Source organism: Camellia sinensis, chromosome 2, assembly GCF_055761805.1.
Source record: "Camellia sinensis isolate YWXY chromosome 2, ASM5576180v1, whole genome shotgun sequence".
Taxonomy (NCBI): Eukaryota; Viridiplantae; Streptophyta; class Magnoliopsida; order Ericales; family Theaceae; genus Camellia; species Camellia sinensis.
The window spans coordinates 223,987,112-224,000,428 of NC_138962.1; the positions used below are offsets into that span (position 1 = coordinate 223,987,112).

At 45.3% G+C, this 13,317-nt stretch overlaps 1 protein-coding gene across 1 annotated transcript in view; it reads right to left on the bottom strand.

Moving 5' to 3' along the window:
• LOC114304271 (protein MAINTENANCE OF MERISTEMS-like) overlaps nucleotides 1-13,317 on the bottom strand; it is a 37,593-nt gene that overhangs the window by 14,014 nt on the left and 10,262 nt on the right. The window lies entirely within an intron of this gene.

Below are 13,317 nucleotides of genomic sequence, written 5' to 3' on the forward strand. Positions count from 1 at the left end.
AGGGACCAAAAATATGCATATTTACAGAACTGTAAAAACTCCAAAACAGTATAAAAACATGCTAGAAATGCGATGCAAAATGAGGCTCAAAAGAGGCTATAACACAAAGTATACAAAATATTCCACAAACGGCCAAAGACCCTTAATGAAACATGAAGAACGGGCCAAAATAAGACTATTTCCAGAACTGTAAAATGGCCAAAAACAAAAGCATGATAGGCTAACAAAACATGCAAGAATGGGGACCAAAACAGAGATATAACATGAAGTGGCATATGGAGGTCCCAAACAGTGATGATCCATTCTTCAATGTTGAAGAGGGGCTCAAAATAAGCCTATTTACAGAACTGTAAAATGACCAAAAATGGAAGCATAATGGGTTGCCAAAGCATGCAAAAAAGGGACCAAAAAGGGAGTATAAAGGTAAGTACAACATGGAAGTCCCAAATAGTGTTGAGCCCTTCTTCAATGTTGAAGAGGGGCTCAAAATAAGCCTATTATCAGTTTACAACATGCTCCAAAACAAATCACACACAAGCTAAAAATATCATGCAAGAAAATGACATTTTAGAGGGATAATGAAGCAAGTGCAAGATGGAGGGCTCAAACAGGGTTGAGCCCTTAATGAGACATGAAAATGAGCTCAAAAGAAGGCCACTTTCAGTTATGGCCGGAGCTCAACTCAGCAAGCATGTATGGCTTAAAGATGGTGCCAAAATGAGCTAGAAAATAGGGCAATTGGACTTACCTTTGAAGACCAACACTTTTGTTACTTCTTGGACCAGATTTGGTGACTCTAAGCTGCTGGAATCCCCTCCTTTGCTGCTGGAATGGAGTGGTGATGGTAGAGCTTGAAGATGATGAAGAAATGGAGCCCAAAACTTGAAGGAAATGGGGTGATATGTATCTATCTCCTCCAAGCAACTCTTGTAACCCTTTCTCTAGAGTTGGGAGGCTCTCTATATGGATAAGAGATGGAGAGAAGAGTCTAGCCAAAGTGGAGGGAAAATGAGGCCTTTTTTCCCTCCAAAAGGGTCCCCCGGATGTAGATATTTTTGGGGGAAAACCAAGGCACAGCTGGAATGTACTCAACCTGAAGAAGCAGGCCGGCCTGACATTTTGGCTGCAGGTGGCCGGCCGGCCACTTCCCCTAGCCGGCCGGCTAGGTCAAAGGGAAAATGTGGCCGGCCACCCCCTAGGATGAAGCCCCAGAAGTTAGCTTTCCAATGGCGCAAACCTTGCATTAAAATTCCTCTTGTAGAAAAAGTTATGCCCTTTTTCGTGAAGCCGCGCAGATTCGGTCCAAGCAGACTTCAACCAACCACATCTCTCCCCCCCGGACTTGGAATTGGGATATTCTTGAGTGAAAAATGAAGCCCTGGAAGTAATCTTTCCAATGGTGGTGGCCTCATATCTTAATTCCTCTTGTGCAAAGAATTACGCCCGTTTCGGTGAAGCCGCGCAGATTTTTCTCCTTCCCGGATTCATGCTGAACCACTTTTGACCAAAAAGAAGTTGGCTTTTCAGCAAAATTGCTGGCCTCCCACCCTCCTACAAGCTTTCTAACAGTGAAAATAAGGTCTCCACCAAAAATGAGCCCAAACCGATGCAAAACGAATGCTCGGGGGCCAAAACACGCAGTTCGGGGTCCCGAAAATGGGCTGCCAAGCACCAAAAGTGGCGTTCGACCACGAAGTGGGTCTCTCAGACCTCAGTGTCCCTCAAAAGGGAGCAAATAAGAAGTATGCCAAAAACCAGAGCAATAGGAGATGGTTAAGCAGTCCCGAACCGAGGCACACGGCCTGACGGCTCCGAAAACCGGGAACCGGACTCCGAAATGGGCAAAATGGCCCGCGGCCACAAAATGTAGCCCACGGCCACTAAGGGATGGTCTACAGGACCTCTTCCTCCCCTCAGGAAAAGAAACAGAGAAAATCGAGTCTGGTTTGCAAACCGAGGCAAGGCACAGAAGAGGGTTCGGAAGTCCGGAGGCAGGGCTCGCAGCCAGGACTCTGCAACTTCTGAACGAGCACGATATGCAAAATCACCGAGTGCTCAACTGGTGACGTCTGAGTCTTAAGGTCGGTCAAAAATGGGGTGTCTACACCTCCTGACAATGACATAGTGATAAAGCCTGAAGTGGCTCCAGAATGCATGCAAGATGGGCCGAAGCCTCAGCCCGAACAACTTATTGAAATAGATCTGAGTGATGGAAAAGATGCTAAAAGGCCGATATTCATAAGTTCGAGCCTTAGCCCAGAGAAGCGGGAACAGTTGTTAAAGTTGATAAGCCAGTATTCAAATGTGTTCGCTTGGTCATATAAGGAAATGCCCAGACTAGATCCTGACCTAGTCTCCCATTATCTTGATGTGTTCCCAAACTCCAAGCCAATTAAGCAAGCTACACGAAAATATCATCCAGATCTCGAAGAGAAGATTAAGGAGGAGATTGAAAAACTTCAACAAGCAGGTTTCATCCGGCTAATACAGTACCCCACGTGGTTGGCAAACATAGTGCCCGTAAAGAAGAAGAACGGTCAAATCAGAGTATGTGTAGACTTTCGAGATTTGAACAAATCTTGCCCGAAAGATGAATTCCCTCTACCTCACATTGATACCCTTGTGGATGCCACCTCGGGACACCAGATGTTCTCATTTATGGATGGATTCAGCGGATACAATCAGATTAAGATGGCTGAAGAGGATGCAGAAAAGACTGCTTTTAGAACACCTCTCGGAAACTTCATCTATACAGTCATGCCTTTTGGACTCAAGAATGCCGGAGCAACTTACCAAAGGGCTATGACTGCAATCTTTCATGACATAATCCATCATGAGGTGGAAGATTATGTTGATGATCTAGTGGTGAAATCTAAGAAAGAAGAGGACCATCTCCGAGACCTTGAGAAAGTATTCAAGAGGTGCCAGAAATTCAAAATGAGGATGAATCCTCTCAAATGTGCTTTTGGGGTAACGGCCGGGAAGTTCCTCGGGTTTCTTGTACATAGGCATGGTATCGAGGCAGATGAAGATAAGGTCAAATCTATCAGAGCAATGCCGTCCCCGCATTCTCATAAAGTGTTAAAGAAGTTCCTCGAGAAGGTGTCTTATATTCGGAGGTTTATCCCAGCACTTGTAGAGATCTCCACCCCTTTCGGCTCATTATTAAAAGGAGATGCCAAGTTCGAGTGGAACCAGGAGCACCAAAAGGCCTTCGAGAGAATCAAAGCGGTCTTGACCTTGCCTCAGACCATGATAGCCCCACAGCCCGGGGTTCCTCTAATGTTGTACCTAACCTCAACCCCCAAGTCCATAGGGGCATTACTGGTCCAAGATGTAGACGGAGCAGAACGCCTGGTGTATTACATCAGCCGGAAGATTCGAAGAGCAGAAGTCTGATATACTTTGGTAGAGAGACATTGTTTAGCTTTGGTATTCACTGCCCAAAAGCTCAGACATTACTTCTTAGCACATCAGATTCAGATTATTACTAAAAGTGATCCAATCCGATACCTCCTCAGCAAGCCTGCTCTAACCGGGAAGGTGGCAAGATGGTTGTTAGCACTGGGTGAATTCAAGATCACATGTGTAGCTCCCAAGGCAATCAAAATCCAAGCCTTAGCCGATCTCCTTGCCCAATTTTCAAGTGGTGACTATGAACCAGTGAATGAAGAATTAAGAGAAGAGGTGCATGCAGCTATGGCTTCCGAGGAAAGCTTTTGGACCTTTAGCTTTGATGGAGCAGCAGCTGGAGGTAAAGGAGAAACCGAGATAGTCCTTACAAGCAAAAGTGGGGAAAAATTATATTTGTCTTATAAACTGGATTTCCATTGTTCAAATAATGAAACCGAGTATGAGGCTCTTATTTTAGGCTTGATAGCAGCTGAGAAGCACAGTATCAAGAAGATTCGGATTTGGGGGGACTCAAAGCTGATAGTGAAGCAAGTTTCAGGATAGTTCGTCTTAAAGGAGCCTGCCTTGGCCACATATCGAACAACAATCCAAAGGCTTCTTGACAAATTTAGAAGGTCGAAATAGAGCATGTGCCTCGCTCCGACAACAAGTTTTCAGATGCTCTCGCAACATTAGGGGCAAGAGTTGACATTCCAGAGGAAGAGGCGACAATTGTCATCAAGAAGGGAACAGAACCTTCAATAATACCCGAAGACAAAGACCTTCCGGAGGACTGGAGAGGAGAAGTCCTCGAACAACTCAGAAGCAAAGTTGGAAAACTGACTATGGCCAAGCTTGCCCAATTCATAATTATTCAAGATGAAATTTACTTCCTAGGGGGTACCAGATTCCTAGCCCGGTGTGTTGGCCAACAAGAAGCAATCTTCTGACTACAACAGATCCATGAAAAGTCTTGCGGGGATGGGGATATTAGTCTGTACAGAAGAATCCAAAGACAAGGCTATTATTGGCCCGAAATGGAGAATGCCTCGAATCAATTACAGAAGGAATGCCCCAAGTGTCAGTCATACATTCGGGAGGATGAGAGTTGCTTTGAAATTGATACCCCTGACTGGAGGAAAGTCTACATTGACTATCTCAAAGAGGGAACACTACCTGAAAACCCAAGAGACATTGCACACCTCAAGAGGAGAGCAAGGCGGTACTTTCTTGATCAGAACAAGCTTTACAAAAGAAGTATTGAGGGCACTCCCCTGAGATGTCTCTCCAAGGAGGAGTCAGACCTAGTCCTCGGAAGAGCCCAAGAAATTGAGCATCAAGAAGGGGCTTGGCTGTTCGACCAACTTATACACCTTGGGTATTACTGGCCGACCATGGAGTCAGATGCATCCATCACGTGAAGAGGTGCCAGACTTGTCAGAAACACAGAAATTTGATCCATGCTCCAGCTATAGACCTGTATAGTATCCGAACGCCATGGCCGTTCCATACCTGGGCTTTTGATCTGATAGGGCCTACCTCCAAACCTTCTAAGGGGTACAAGCGGATTCTCGCAGCTACAGAATTAAGCACAAAGTGGGTCGAATCAATCCCTCTAGAGAAAGCTACGGGTCCCGTAGTCTCGAACTTCATCAAGGAAAATATCATTTGCCGGTTTAGAGTACCAAACACCATCCTCTCGGACAATGACACTCCCTTCATAAACAAAAATGTGAAGAACCTCCTAGAGACTTACCAAGTGATGCATCACAAATCCACACCCTACTATCCAAAAGGGAACGGGCAAGCGGAGGCCACAAACAAGACACTGATAAGGATTCTGAGCAAGATGATGGATGAATTTGGGGGGACTTGGTCCGAACAGTTAATAGTAGCCCTATGGGCGTATCGCACTTTAAAGAGAAAGCCAACTCAAACAACTCCTTACTCCCTTGTGTATGGGTCCGAGGCAGAGTTACATATAGAGTTAGAAACACCATCTGCTCTAATGGCTCTCGCCTCGGGGATCGTACTGGAGCCTCGAACCACCAGATTGGAAGCATTAGAGGAAAAGCATGACAGAGCTGCAAAAGTCATAGAAAGGTATCATGAGTCCATCGCCCGAGCTTATAATCAGACTGTGGTGCTAAGAAAGTTCGAAGAAGGTGATCTAGTATGGAAGATTGTAGACCCAATCATGCGAGGACAACCCTTGCCCAAGTTTTCTCCAAAATGAGAAGGGCCCTACAAGGTGGTTCAGGCAAGCTCAAGCGGGTACTACAAGCTTGTAAGGGTTGAAGATGGCTTTCGAACTGGCATGCTCAATGCAAAGTTTATCAAGCATTACTACCCGTAGTTAGACTCATCTATGTTGAAATTCATTTTCATTTTCCTACTTTGTCTAAAAGTTGTATTTCCCTTACGTTATGAAGAAGCTGGTTTTCTTTATGATGTATGTTTTATCCCATCACTTGCAGTGAATTTATTATACTTTTGCCAAGAAAGTTAAAGAATTAATGAGAATATTTCAGCTTTTATAAACATGTGCAGATGATTGTTCTTTCCATTGTATCATTCGAAATAAAAATTTTATCAAGTAGAATAAGAAAACAATGTGAAAATATCCAAACAGCAAAGATTTTGTCATTTCATTGCATTGTCCTAGATAAAACATTTCTATCGAAAGGGGCAAGAAAGTAATGATAAAAAAAAAACTCAATCTCTCCTAAAAACACCCTCGAAGAAGCTGCCCGTCACATCTACATCCAGAGGACAAACAGCAGAGTGTGCCTCTAAAGTCTCCAAGGCCCGAGCATAGCCTGATTCAAGTTCACGAAGAGTTGCCTTTGTCTCATCTATAGAGGTCCGATAAGAGGCAAGCACAGACAAAATTTCCTCCCGATGACTGGCGTTCGAAGCTACATCCAGGCGCTTCCGAAGCCATGATAAATCCACTTGGTGACGCTTCATGTCAGAGATCCCCTAATACGCTGTCTCGACTACTTTCCCATTAAAGTCACACAGCCGTTGCCTGTCTAAGCTATATAAGATAGTGGCAAAAGACTCGAGAAGAGCAGTCTGAATGAGTGGACATTGGCAAGCAAAATGAAGCAAAGGTCTCCGGGTAACTCGAATGCACAAGCTGTAGAACTGAAGCAAACTCAGAAGCTATCCAATAATGGAGAAATGATACTTTTCCAGAGGCCGAAGGAGGAATTGGGGCTGGAAAGCTACTAGTCTCAGGAATCTCCCGAATATCTAGCGGATTAGATGAACCACCCCGAGGGGTAACTTCGGGAAGAGGTCCCGAGCCTGAGAATGCAGAGTGATAAGGGGAAAGACCAAAATCATCACTATCAAAGTGGAAATCACTGAGATTCAAATCCAAAACATTTGAAGGAACTGGCGATGAAGAACCTCTAGCAGTCGTCTCAAAGGCAGGTGTCTCCCCTTGAGAAGGAGAACCACGAGGAGTCACAAAGAGAGTCGGAGCAGAGTCCGAGGCAGGTGAAGGCAGGACCCCGGTGGTAGCTAACACTGAAGAAAAGATAAGGAAATCTTATTAGGGGTGAAGAATAGTAAAGCCATTTGAGTAAAGATTTCTCACAGATAGAAGTACATGACAAACTTCAAAAAGAAAGATTACCAAAGGGACCTCTAGCAGTCGTCTCAAAGGCAGGTGTCTCCCCTTGAGAAGGAGAACCACGAGGAGTCACAAAGAGAGTCGGAGCAGAGTCTGAGGCAGGTGAAGGCAGGACCCCAATGGCAGCTAACACTGAAGAAAAAAAAAATGAGGAAGTCTTATTAGGGGCGGGGAACAGTAAAGCCATTTGAGTAAAGATTTTTCACAGATGGAAGTACATGACAAACTTCAGAAAAAAAAGATTACCAGAAGGAGAATCATTATGCAAAGCCGGAGCAACTGAAGGACTCCTAGCATCAACAAAGTCACTTAGCCGTACAAAGGGCACCTGATCGATCTCAATGTCTAATGAAGCCTGAACAATAGCAGTCATCCCTGAAGAAGGAAGGAGGGCCGGAGGATAAGAATCACCATAAGTGCCAAAGCGAGTCTCAGAAATTTCTACCACATCCACCTCCACACCATTCCCAGAGGCGCACCTCATCTCTACATTGCTTCTAGAAGCATGGCTTGCGGCATCAATTTCTGTGGCACCAGTCCCTTCAGCAATCTCAACATCAGAATGGCAAGCCTCGACCACCTCGTCACCAAGATAGCGCTCCTCCTCAGTTACGATAGAACAGTGACGACGCATGCGAGGGATAAGGTCACAAAAATGATCGAAGAACTCAGCTTCATCATCATCATCATCATCATCATCTATAACCGCTATACGAGGGGTGCGCATCTTTACAAGTCTTGCAGACAAAGGGAGGGTGTCGTCCAAGTCTGAATTCGGCCTAGTGGAGGAAGCATGGCCAGTAGCCACGGTACTAAGAACGTCAGCAGCCGTAGGGTCCTACACAACAAGGGAAAATAAAAAGTGCTCATTTAAGAAGGTCTAGTCGCAAAAAGGAAAGTAACTTCAAATCAAAAAAAATCGGGTACCTCATGAAGCCTTTTGGAAAGGCGAGGAGCGGAAGGACTGGCGTCAGAAGCCCTCTTGTGAGCCATCTTCTTAAGGCGGGTCGTCCGAGGACCAGAGGCCTTATTCAAAGGGACTGGCTCTGGAGAAGTAATTGCCAAGCTAGAAATAGATGCCTAAGCTAAGGGGTCAGTTGGAGCAGATGAAGTGAAGAAACTCTCGTACATGTGATCAGATTTCCGGCTCTCCGGCAGCCGAAGAGAAGAGTCCTTCTTATAAATTGGCGGAGGCAAACATATGGTCGATCTGCTTTGGACAAATTCAATAAATGCATCGATAGTCTTCTGCCAATATCGCCTAAAAGAGGGGGTGAAACCCCCTACTCGGCTCAAGCCTGGCATCGTCAAAGAGCCGGATATAGGAAGCATGGTGTGTACAAGTCCGCGACTGAAGTGCCCGTAGCTCTCTGAAAATGATAACAAATGAGGTGCTGGCCCCAGGGCACATTGGTCAAACCCGAATTGACATGCTACACGATTAGGTCTATAAACGGCACTATCAACGCCTTCCTCATGCCATACCGATAATGAACTCGGACGGGTCATTATCAGCATATCAACAAAGTGTGCAGGGATGTTCTTCGGCAAAGGAAAGGACACTGAGCGGGAGGAACCGTGATAAATAAGTGGTGTTGCCACACCCACCGGTGGGCATACATACGGCCGTGCCACAAAGCGCCGGGGATCATCCACTAGAGTATTCAAGGATAAGGTGGAAATGGTACGTGACCAACGTGTAATCAACGGCTGGCAAGACTTCGCTTTCTCAAAGGTCCGAGAGGCATCAGTACCGAGCACGGGGATACCATCTTTATCTACTATCTCCCAAAGAACCTCTACGTCGAATACAGTCGGAGTGGGGGCAAACTTTGGGAACCTCTCGAAGAAGAAACAAAGCAGGAACTGGTTGTGAATGAAGGAGACAGGCTCATATCGACCCACGGAGCGAACCATGTCTCGATGTAGTAGATCCAGTCGGTAATAAAGAATCCCAAGAAATAGCGAAGCTAAAGGAATCCGATCCCCTTTAAAGAGCCTAACTGCCAAGGGGAAGACAAAGGGATTGAGAGAATCCGGAGGTGTGCTCGGAAGAATGAAGAATGAAAGGAAGCAAGCCAGAAATCCCAAGAAATAAAGCCTAGAGCCATACATCGGGCCGGCCTCATACTCCCAAGAATCGGGGTTAGCATCTCTAGCCAAGGGCTAAAGATCCTTGAAGAAGTGGCGGATCCATGCGATATAGGAGGCACGGTCTATCCTTACTCGACTAGTCCTCCTCGCTGAACCATCAAATACAGAACTCCATCGGCCACAAGCTTAAAGATTTAGCTTCAAAGATTGGATCAAAGAGTCATCCTCAGGGGGTGTCCGCTTAGGGTAGAAGGCATCAGGGCCGGTCACTTCCAGACGCAACAACATGAACACATCCTCGAGGGTGGGCCCCATCTCGTGCTGGCCAAGTATAAAGGTATGTGTCTCGGTGCTCCATCGAAGAGCCATGGCTTCAAGGCTGGCATTATTGCGACGGATGGATAGGGATCGAGATATTTTCACCGGGATCAATAACCGGGCCTCCTGAAGCCGCTGACAGAGGCTCCTATCCAAGAGGACATCATCGACCCACTCCTACCAACCAAAAGAAGGGTTTGAGAAGGCCTTGAACTGAGGATAGCATTATGGAAAGTCCCCTCGCTCAATCCTAAAGTGTAGCACCGAAGAAGGAGAAATAAGGGCCTCATGTCTAGAGTCAGTGTCCTCGGTGAGACATAATGGAGCTCCCTTCGGAGTTAGAAGAGAAGTGGTGGAGGTAGCCGCCCACCAGAAGGGGTCATTCCGACCAAAATAAGGAGATTTCCTCCACTCAGACGCCGGAGGTACATCCCTCTCTTTCATGAGAGCCGGTTCTGATGACCCCGGGACAACGGGTTTCTTTCGAGAAGACATATGGCTGAAACAACAGGTATAAATAGCAAGGAGTTGACTGTATTAAAATTCAAAATATTGGAATTGAAATAACACATTCGAATGAAATTTCGGCATCAACTATTCATTTCTCAGAGAATCCATGAATTCAACAAATTCTACGAGGAATTTTTACACCAAGAATTCAGGCATGATGTCTACTATGCTAAGGGTCGCAACAATCAATCATTTTTATAATAAGATTTACATGATGGGTTTATCAACAAATTCAACCTCAGAAGTCATCAACAATTCATTTTCTCGGGTATTTTTCAAGCTCAACAAATTGTAATACCAATGGGTGTATCATCAACATACAGATTTCAAGTTTCTATCATCAATAAGAGGTGCAATGTCATAGGCCATTTTGTGATGAAGTTCAAGCGAGTCATTTTCTCAAAATCACTATGTTCCATATTAAAGGTCCAATTTATACGGGGCTCAAAATTTGGATAAAGTGAAGCTCAATAGCAAATTTCAGGTCCGAGATCCAAAGTATATTACATTGCTCATCAGTAACAAGATTTAATGGATTGTCATGCAAATTACAAGAATGTTCCTCTCAAGTCAATGTTAATTGCTCAATTCAAGTGGCAAGTATTCTATTACAAGTGCAAAATTCAGCAGCAATGGTTCAATTTATATAAGCAATAACCCAGAATTTATTTGGCAAATTTCAAGTCAGAAAACCATTTAAATAAATCCAGAATCAAGGAGCTATTTTTCTCGGGATAGCAAATAAAAAAAATGGGTCAATCACCCTCAAGCACTACAAATGTCATCATCAGTGGGAGTGATAACATCAAACAAATTCAAGCTCCATAGTGCAATTTTAAGTCAAAAATGCCAAAGCTCAATGTATCAAAGTCTTTAAGACTTACAGAAATAGTGAACAAATTGGAGACCAAGCACGAAAACAGTGGGTGAGAAAGAGAACCAGCGGCTACGATAGTCAATAGCAAGCTGTGTCAGCTTTGGTGCGCAGTAATAATAGCTTAGGTAGGAACCAATGGTGGTGGATTTCAGTGGGTGTGCAAGCAAAACCAAGATCTGAGTAGTCCAAGCTCCAAAAAAAATATATCACCGAAACCGTGCTAGGCCGAACCACACACGACGCGTTGAGAGGGCGGCATGTGTGAGTGGCGTTGAACAATCCGAAGCCAGCAGAGTTAGCAACCACGCACGTTACGTTGAATGGGCAACGGCGTGGTCAACAATGGATGGTTGAGGACGAAGACAACGGGGATGTCATAGCAGAGTCGGCAGCCACACACGTCACGTTGAGTGGGCAACGTATGTGGTCTGCGTTGGAACCTTTGAAGCCAACAATAACCGGAGGTAGAGCAGAGAGAGATCGATGGCGGCTTGGTTGGAGCTGGAGCAGCAAGAGGCCAATGGAAGCTGGGGCCACGGCAATGTAGTCGTGTGCAAACAGAACTAAGATCTGGGTAATCTAAGCTCTAAAAAATATATATATATATATATATATATATCATAATCAATAGATACATATATATACATATATATATTCGAAATGCTTACCAAAAGCAAAGATGAGGAAGAACACTGGACAGCCGTGATCGGCGGTGAAGTGGCAGCAAAGTGAAGCGAACGCCGAGCTCCGGAGTAGCTGGGCAGTCAAGTTCGGCGTCAGATGTAACGACGCAGAAGAGCAGTGACATTGCAGAGAGGTCGGCGTCGTGTGAGTCGGCACAACCGAGCTCCAGAGTGTCTGGATCTCTAAGCTGAAATAAAGCACCTACGGTGAAATGGAGTTGGCGATGGCATAGAATAACAGCATCCGGGGTTGCGACGTCCACAGTAGTCAGAACTAGAGCGAATCAACGGCTGGGTCATGGCGTCTGTAGCAGTCGGAGCTGGGTCTTCAGTGACGACGGCGGTGACGAGGCCTGGAGCCGCGATGGAGGTCTGCGCAAGCGGCAGCAGCTTTGGCCTTTTGAGCAACCGGCGTTAGCTTAATGGCTATGGAGCTTCGTTGAAGAAGAAAGGCAACCTGGGGTGGGCTCTCGTTTTAGTGAGAGAGTGTGTGCGCCGCAGGGTTTCAAGAAAATAAAAATGTACTGATTAGGTCTTTATCCCCTTTCTTTAAATAGAAAAAAAAAATGGGAGGTGCGATGCTGTATGATGCTAGAATATTCCCTCAAGATATTTTTTAAATGTGTATATCCATACAACATATAACGGCCTGCTGACTCCACTAACTTGCCAAACAAGGAAAAAATGTGTGAGTATTGTCCTTACATTTTTATTTTATAATAGTAATGGCACGAAAAAAAAAAAAAGTAAAAAAAAAAAATCATTTTTATGCTTGTCAATTTTAGCTATAAATTACAGTGCCTCATTAACTTTATCCATAGGCTCTGTCGAGACAATATTTTTTTTTTTTGGGACGTGATGCAAAGCAGGGTCGAAGAAATGACAGTATGCATGTCCGAGAAATTTAAAATTTCTCATACACGCAAGGAGCAAATGTAAGAGGAGCTAAGTTTGAGCCCACTAAATTAATTAGGCCCAATAGTCCAAGGTTGATAGGCCCGAATTTATCGCAAGTCCAAGACTGGTGGGCCCAGATTTATCGCCATCAAACGGGCCAAATCGCTCTAAGCCTCGAAAGGGTTCGAATCCACGAACTTAGAGACTTACTCGGGCTCGGACTCGAAAGGGTTCGGATCCACGAACCTAGAGATCCGAAGCACTTGGCTTCGAACGGATTCAGACGCAATCCAGAAGTCGCTCCATTAATGAGTTCCAGAACACTTGTGGGCTCGGAGCTTTTCGGGATCTACGCACCAGAACCACGGGCGTAATGGAGTTCGAACAAAGGACCCGATCCCGAGGACGGTGAGTGGAGATAAATTCACTCTTCGGTTAAACTAGCCTATATCCGAGTCGAGGTGGCACGACTCTAGAGGGTCCATGAGACTCAGCAATATTTAGCGGCGGGGGGGTCCTCTAGGACTACCTCGGCCCTTTGGGATGATTGGGGATCATTGGTTAGGTGTGGCTAAGAAGAAAGGTTCGCCGAGAGATTGATCTCCTCTTCGAGATTTTTCTCATCCTCGGAGAGGTCACCTCCTCGGACAAGGTGGTTAGAGAGAATATTCCCCATGTGCCTTGCACATGGGCTCCATCCTACATCATGAGGTGCCTATAAATACCACCCACCCATAGCTTTACAAGGGATGGATTTTGGAGAATTAACTCTTAGGAAAGAACTAATTTCCCTTCTCCATTATCAACCTTGAGAGTGAAAGTGGGAGAGCCTTGTCATTATCCTCTCTCTAGCCATTTTGCCTTCTTCTTCACCCAATCTCTTACCTCCATCATCTCCTTTA